At 30.0% G+C, this 7,319-nt stretch overlaps 1 long non-coding RNA gene across 1 annotated transcript; it reads right to left on the reverse strand.

Moving 5' to 3' along the window:
• Positions 1-3,023: 3,023 nt before the first annotated feature.
• On the reverse strand, positions 3,024-6,350 carry LOC145109882 (uncharacterized). The gene is made up of 3 exons (XR_013709296.1): positions 6,015-6,350; positions 4,384-4,715; positions 3,024-3,059 (listed from the first exon to the last, which is right to left on the reverse strand). It is a non-coding gene; the product is annotated as an uncharacterized LOC145109882 (long non-coding RNA).
• Between the last annotated feature and the right edge of the window lie 969 nt (positions 6,351-7,319).

Here is a 7,319-nt window from a genome sequence, read left to right on the forward strand (position 1 = left end):
CAGCTGTCAACAATCTTGCCATGTATTTCGTCCTTAACTTAATTATAGCACTCACATCACCAGGCATTTTACCTGTAAGACCACACTCCCAACGCCCTTCATTTTCCCCCATGTAACTTTCCATATGCCTCATGAGGTATACTCCACATTCTGTTCCAGCTTTTTCTACTTGCCAAGATATGTTCATCACCCACCCCGCCTTAAAAGTTAAGGCTTTTGCCATTGGATGATGTTGTGATGTCAAGTAGTTGCAAAACAGTTTTTTCTGTCATTAAATACAACATATACATCAAACATAGTCTTATAACATTCTTTAGAATGAAAACCTAGTGATCAGAATTTTATTGATTATCTTACCACCAGGTTTGGTATCATGCCATACTTTCTTTCCAAAGTTCCTGTTCTCTTCACATGATCTACTATGTAGTATAAACTTGATCTCAGATCAAAGATGAGTAAGTAATACTTCCCATCATCAACTATTGGGAAGAAAACCTTGCACACATTAAAAAAAGAAGTTAATTTAATTATTAAGTGATGCAACAAATATTTCATTTACTAAATAAACTTACAAGCGCAACATCTCTAAAACTTGGCTTGACATCAAATTTCTTAATGTAGATTCGCAATAGAGTAGCAAAAAGTCTACATTTCAGATCTTTCGACTTTAATTCATTCAATATCTCTTATGTCTGTAAAAACCCACATCAACAACAATATTAATTCTACAAAAATAAATTTGAATTTAAAATTAATTTACAAAATAAATTCATACCACAATAGTTGTATCGAAGAGAAATCTTGAAAGCGATGATTCATCCTTGTAGTTCTCCATTTTATTTAAAAACGCAGCCCAACAATCAATTATTTTAGAATGCAAAAACATCCCTTGATTGAATTGATATGCAAAACCCTGGTGCAACAAATGACCTGTTCCAATGTCCCAAATCTCATCCCTGTGACAAAAATTATATATAAAATCAATCTAAATACATTCAAATTTATATTCTAAAAATATAATAAGTGAGTCATATATATATACGAACCCATCATCTCTATTAGATGCAAAAAATGAATTGCATATCCATGTTTCATCCTTAATCAGTTTATCCCCAACTTTAACAATTCTTTCAATATAGGGCGAATGAAATATTTTTGCCTTTTTAGGGATACATTTTTCCCTTTTGTCATTATCATCATCTTCTGCAGCATTATCAACAACTTCTCTTATATTTCTTCCAACCACATTATCCCCACTGATTCCTGACATTAGCTTTTTTCCTTCTATACACCTGTAACTCAATTTCATCCAACAACTTGATCATTTCCTCATTCACCCCTGGAATTCGATGAAACTGAGTCATTGTTAAAGAATTGGTATCAACGGGTGTACTATAATTGACTTCTTTTTCTACATTAACTTCAGTAAGTATCAATCCTCTAACAGGTGAACTATTTCCTTCACCTACATCATTCATATTTAACTCATTACAACACTCAGGCTCGTGCACTTTTTTGTTACTTGCCCCTTCTTGCACTTCCTTGAAAAGCTCATTCATCTTTTCCATCCACTCATTCAGCACCACACTATCAGGGAATTTTTCCAAACCATCCTTCAACGCAACCTCCATAGTACTTTTCTCTGTTAGAATTACCCCATAACTATGCTCTATAACAGCAGCGTATGCCTGCAATACATATAATTAATTATTAATTACATTACAAGAATATTTCACCATTTTTAATATTATAAATGTATAGACAAATTAGTAGTATTCCACAATATGTAATTTATATTCTACCAGAATATACATTCAAATATTAATTACAGTAATTACAAATTAAATAATTATCCATAAAGAAACATAATATTACCTCCTCATCTCCAAAATCCCTCTTAAAGCTGAGCAGTTGTTGTTCTTCACCTCCTGTTTCATCCCTCATATCGACATCATCATGCTCATCTCGAAATTGCCTCCCGAACCCTCCCAAACTGATTTCCAATCGTTGAATCTCTAATAAATTAGCACCATTAATATGCCCAATAAAAGGAATCCTTTCATCTAACTTGATAGAATATTTCATGTTATACACGTGCACCAACTAAAAAAACATTAACTTAATCAATACATCAATAATAAATCAATACCAAATCTATATTTTCATATAACACTATTTCAAACTTACAATCAGGAGTGTAATAGGACCACTGTAGTAGCTTGATTTGTCATCCCTTTTCCATAGTTTTTTCCTTGATCCCAAACAATCAAGCACATATTTACACCAATTTAACTTTGAAAAGTCTTCTACCAACACCAACTTCCTTACCACTTTTATTTGATTTGTTCCCATCAACATTGACTCTATAAAGTTGTTAACAAAAATGGTCAAAAAATTAAGCCTAAACATCAAAGTATCCTTTGTTGTAGCCTAAATCCTTCTTAAATACTCCTCACCATTGAACTTATCACAACTATATTGTCCCCTCCATTCTTCCAGAATTTGATTTCCCTTATCACATAATGGCAACTCATTGATGTCTTCTCCACCAATTGGCAACTCTATCATATCATGCACTGTCTGTTCTGTTATCTCAATAACAGAGTTTTGTAGGACAAGTCTTTTACTATCGGCATCATACACATCTAAAAGATAGTAGCTTAGTTGCCCCGGATAACTTGTAATATTCACTTGCAGAATTGATCCAAAACCCATTCTCAAGATTGCTTGTTTTTGTTCCGGTGACATCCCCATAACAGCTGCAGTGATGTTATCACATTTCATTCTGGTTGGAAGGTATCTTAAACCAGGTGGATATTCCTTATTTGTTTTTCTAACATTATCTTCTTGTTCCTCTTGGACGGATTCATCAGTTCCCTTATTCTTTAAATTTTTTACAATTGGAACTCTATCATATTTTCTCTTTGACCTTATCTCTCTTTCCAAAAGTAGTACATTTAAAGGTTTAGGACTTTTCTTTTGTTCAACTGATTTATCAAGCTTTTTCTTTGACCTTCTTTCTCGTTTCACATGTTGTTCTTCTTCATGTACTTGTTCTGCTACAACACACAATAAATAATATAATGTTTAGTAAAAGATATTAGATATTAATGTTTTAAAATATAAGATATTCCTTATATTCTAACAGAATAACAATTTATTTCAATAACTTATATTCATACATATATTCGTATTCTACTAGAATAGTCTTACAATAAACTACAAAAACATCATAAATTTAATTTTGAAACATAACCCACTGCATATTAAAATACTTATATTCATACATATATTTGTATTCTACTAGAATAGTATACAACAATTGTACCTGTTTCAATTTAACTCATAATTCTATCTTAATAAAAATTAGATAACAAATAGTACACATATTATACATCTTGTTTCAATGATAACAGTATAAAGGAAAAATTAACAAAAAAAAACACCCTCTTTAAACTCTATCAGATGATATTACATACAAATTATAATGTTTAGTATAAGATATTAGATATTAATGTTTTAAAATATAATATATTCCTTATATCCTAACAGAATAAAAATTTATTTCAATAACAAAATCATCATACACACAAATTTCCCATTCAAACAGAATACAAAACAAAAAACATATTACAAAAATATATTAACATAACTGCAATTCTAACAGAATATAAAATAAACTACAAAAACATCATAAATTTTATTTTGAAACATAACCCACTGCATATTGAAATACTTATATTCATACATATATTCGTATTCTACTAAAATAGTCTACAAATTAGAATTCTACCAGAATCATATACACCCTCTTTAAACTCTATCAGATAATATTACATGCAAATTAGAATTCTACCATAATCATATACATTTTAATTCAAGACATATAATCCACTATCTATGTGGATAGTCACACTCATATACAACATTCCATTCTTCTAGAATTTTACACATGTCAACTTAATCCATATCTAAGAATTCTGAATGTTTCAGTTTAAGTCATTAATCATCTCCAAACTTTGATTCCATTAGAATATAAAATATTTATACCCTGCTAATTAACTACTTATTTATAGAAATTTTCATTACAATTTTAGCTAATAAAACAACAAGATTAATTCTAGGAGAATAACAAACATCTTCAGGTTTATATGAATAGAACATTCGGGCAAAATAACATAGACAATAATTTCATTGTATCATATTATTATAATTTCAACGCATACCGTAATGAACAGTAATTATTCTTTTGGAATTACAAAAAAATGACACCTTCTTCCAAACCACAAATCATACATGCATAAATGATTTTAAATACACTTCCTACACTATAATACATTTTCGAACTCAATAAACATCATTTAACACAAAAAAAATTGTTACCTTCAGGTTCAGCAACGAAATCATCATCGTCATCTTCAAGATTCAAGGTCGTTTCTGCTGTGTTCTTGAACTTTGACTTGAATGAAGTGGATCGTGTACTCCTCATTCTTATAGAATACCGTTCACAGAAGCCTCCAAATGTCGTTTCCGTCTTCTAGGGTTAAGAGTCGATATTTATATGAAAAACCTTCAAAGGATCTTCCGATTTTGAAGATTGATTACAAGAAATCAGAATGTTTTTCAACCTCCAAAGGAATTGGGTTTTTGATTTTGTGAGTATGCGAGATATTTGGGATTATCGGTTGATCACTTCCATAGTTATCCACCGTTTCCTAATTAAATGACGACGCAATGTACCATTATACCCTTCCTTGACCGGTCAATTAATGAAAGCCTATTAATTTGATTTTTTTTTTCTATTTAGTTTAAAAAGAAAATCAATTTCTTAATTTACCACAAATGATTAGCCTAGAATCCTTTACACAAACACACAATACTTAGCAAAAACAAAATAACCTAACCCTATATATATATATATATATATATATATATATATATATATATATATATATATATATATATATATATATAGAGAGATAGGTTCAAATGTGGATGAACAAATATTGTGTGGATGTAGGGATTAATATGATCCAAGTAGTATTTAATTTTATTAAATAATTATTTAAATCATCTATTAATTATTTATGGTAAATTATTAATTCAATTAATAACCGTTTAAATAGAAAAATCATTTTTAATTTACACCTAATTCATCTTCATAACCACTAGAAATGATCGACATTCATCTTCATCTTCATGATTAAAAATTATCTTCATTCTTTCAGAATAGACATAAAACATAAACACCATTATTTAAGAACACAAAAAACATTCTTTAAGAACACCATTTGCATAGAATTTAACATTCTTTAAGAATAAAAAAACATGAACATTCTTTAAGAATCCCATGTTTTTCGTTCAACACCGTTCGTAAAATCATGATTGTTCTTGGTACATTATCTTTGATTGTTTAAAATCATAAGCAGATTTAAATGCCGATTTGGAAGGTTTGGTGGTGTGCGATAATTAAGGGATACTTATTAAGAATGAAATATATACTTTTGAACTTAGTGACGTAAATAATAGTTTTCCTTTTTTTTGGAATAACATTTAATGATTTAAACCACAACCTATATGAGAATGTGGGGTGTTACTTTATTTGTAACCCATACAAATCGGTTTCATTTAATTACAATCATATATATATTTTAATTTTAATTAAAAATATAAATGACATTTTTAAATAAATTAAGATATTGGTTCATATTAATCCCTACATTCACAATCATCCACATTATAACCTAACCCTATATATATATATATATATATATATATATATATATATATATATATATATATATATATATATATATATATATATATATATATATATCATCTTCCACCATAACAATATTTTTATGTCCTTTTACGATTATGCAAAGTGGTACTCCATCTACTCCACCATGATGTATCATTTATCCAAATGATTAAATAATAGAAGCGCTTCGATAAACTTATAAACTTCCTGATTTTCTAATTGATAACTACATTAATAACAGTAGATGGTGTACCTTCATCAGGACTAATCACGTCGCTTTGCCTTTGCTATTTCCTTTTCCCTTCCCATGAAAAAGAGACAAAATACTGCTCATTTCTGATCAGGACCGTCTCGTCGGACCTGCAACCTGCCGGAATTTCTCTTGAGCCTTGCCAGAAAAATTCTTGTCATTGGAAACCGCCACAACCATACCTCTCTCACTGTTTCTCTCGCTTGCTCTCTACCTCTCGTTGTTGTGGAGTAATAGACCACTTGGGAAACCTGTTCTTCTTATTTTATAGTGGAAGGCGGCATATGAGTCGTCAAGCAATTGAAACGTAAAGGAATAACATGATCGTCCGTTTTCTGATTTGAGGGATATGTTTAAAGCAAATTAACGATCTTTGTCCCTGAGGTTTAATATAGTAACATTTTAAACCCGAAATCCAGCACTACTTCTCTAGTACTTTCAAGAATGACATTTCCACCCCTTGACTTTATTATTATTATTTTCTTTTTAACTTTTATGAATTTTATTTAACTTAAATATTCTCACAATTAAATTAAATTAAATTATATACCTTTTAATTGTTAGCTAATTCTTTTAAATATTTATTTACTCCCTTTTATTTAATTTATTTCATTTCATAAACTTATAATCGAAATAACTTTAAAACACTTGATATTCGACTAACGGAAACCTAACGTTGTTTTCAGAAAGATTTTTGCGTCGTTACACACAACCCCAAGATGTACCAATGGAAGGAGTTCCAACGGACCCGTTTCAAAACCGGGTTGGTACTTACTTAGATAACCTTCACGGGGATGTGAGCTATTTAGGACAATCTTTGGATGGTATATATTCACACTTTCATATCGAGTGCCCGCCCAACGTGTCGCCTCAATTACCTTACATACCGACTTGGGAAGAATTATGGGTGCCCGGTAATTTTGGAGTCGGGACTAGCGGAGCGCATGGGGACGAAGATGAAGATTGACTATCCTTTTTAAGTTTTAGTTTTAGTTTTTATTTTTGGATTTATTTATTTTGATGTGTTTTATTTCTGTTTGATTTGTTTTATTTTAAACTTGTAACTAAATGGTATAATGTTTGTTTTCTTGTTTCAACCTAGGAGGTTTGTTTATTTTTGTTGATCGCGTTATTTAATTATCGAGAGAAAAAGTCGTGAAAGTTTAAAGTTCACAATCGAAGACAACAAATTTTGATAAGTGTGGGGTGCTATTCAAGTGAAGAAGAGAGTTAGAGAAAGGTTTCACAGAATTAAGAAGTTTTGAAATGGGTCATAAGCTATTAAGCAGTAAAGAAGAACAACTTCGT

The sequence above is a fragment of the Lactuca virosa genome, chromosome 4 (genome assembly GCF_052849685.1).
Source record: "Lactuca virosa cultivar CGN04683 chromosome 4, Lactuca_virosa_CGN04683_v6, whole genome shotgun sequence".
Taxonomy (NCBI): Eukaryota; Viridiplantae; Streptophyta; class Magnoliopsida; order Asterales; family Asteraceae; genus Lactuca; species Lactuca virosa.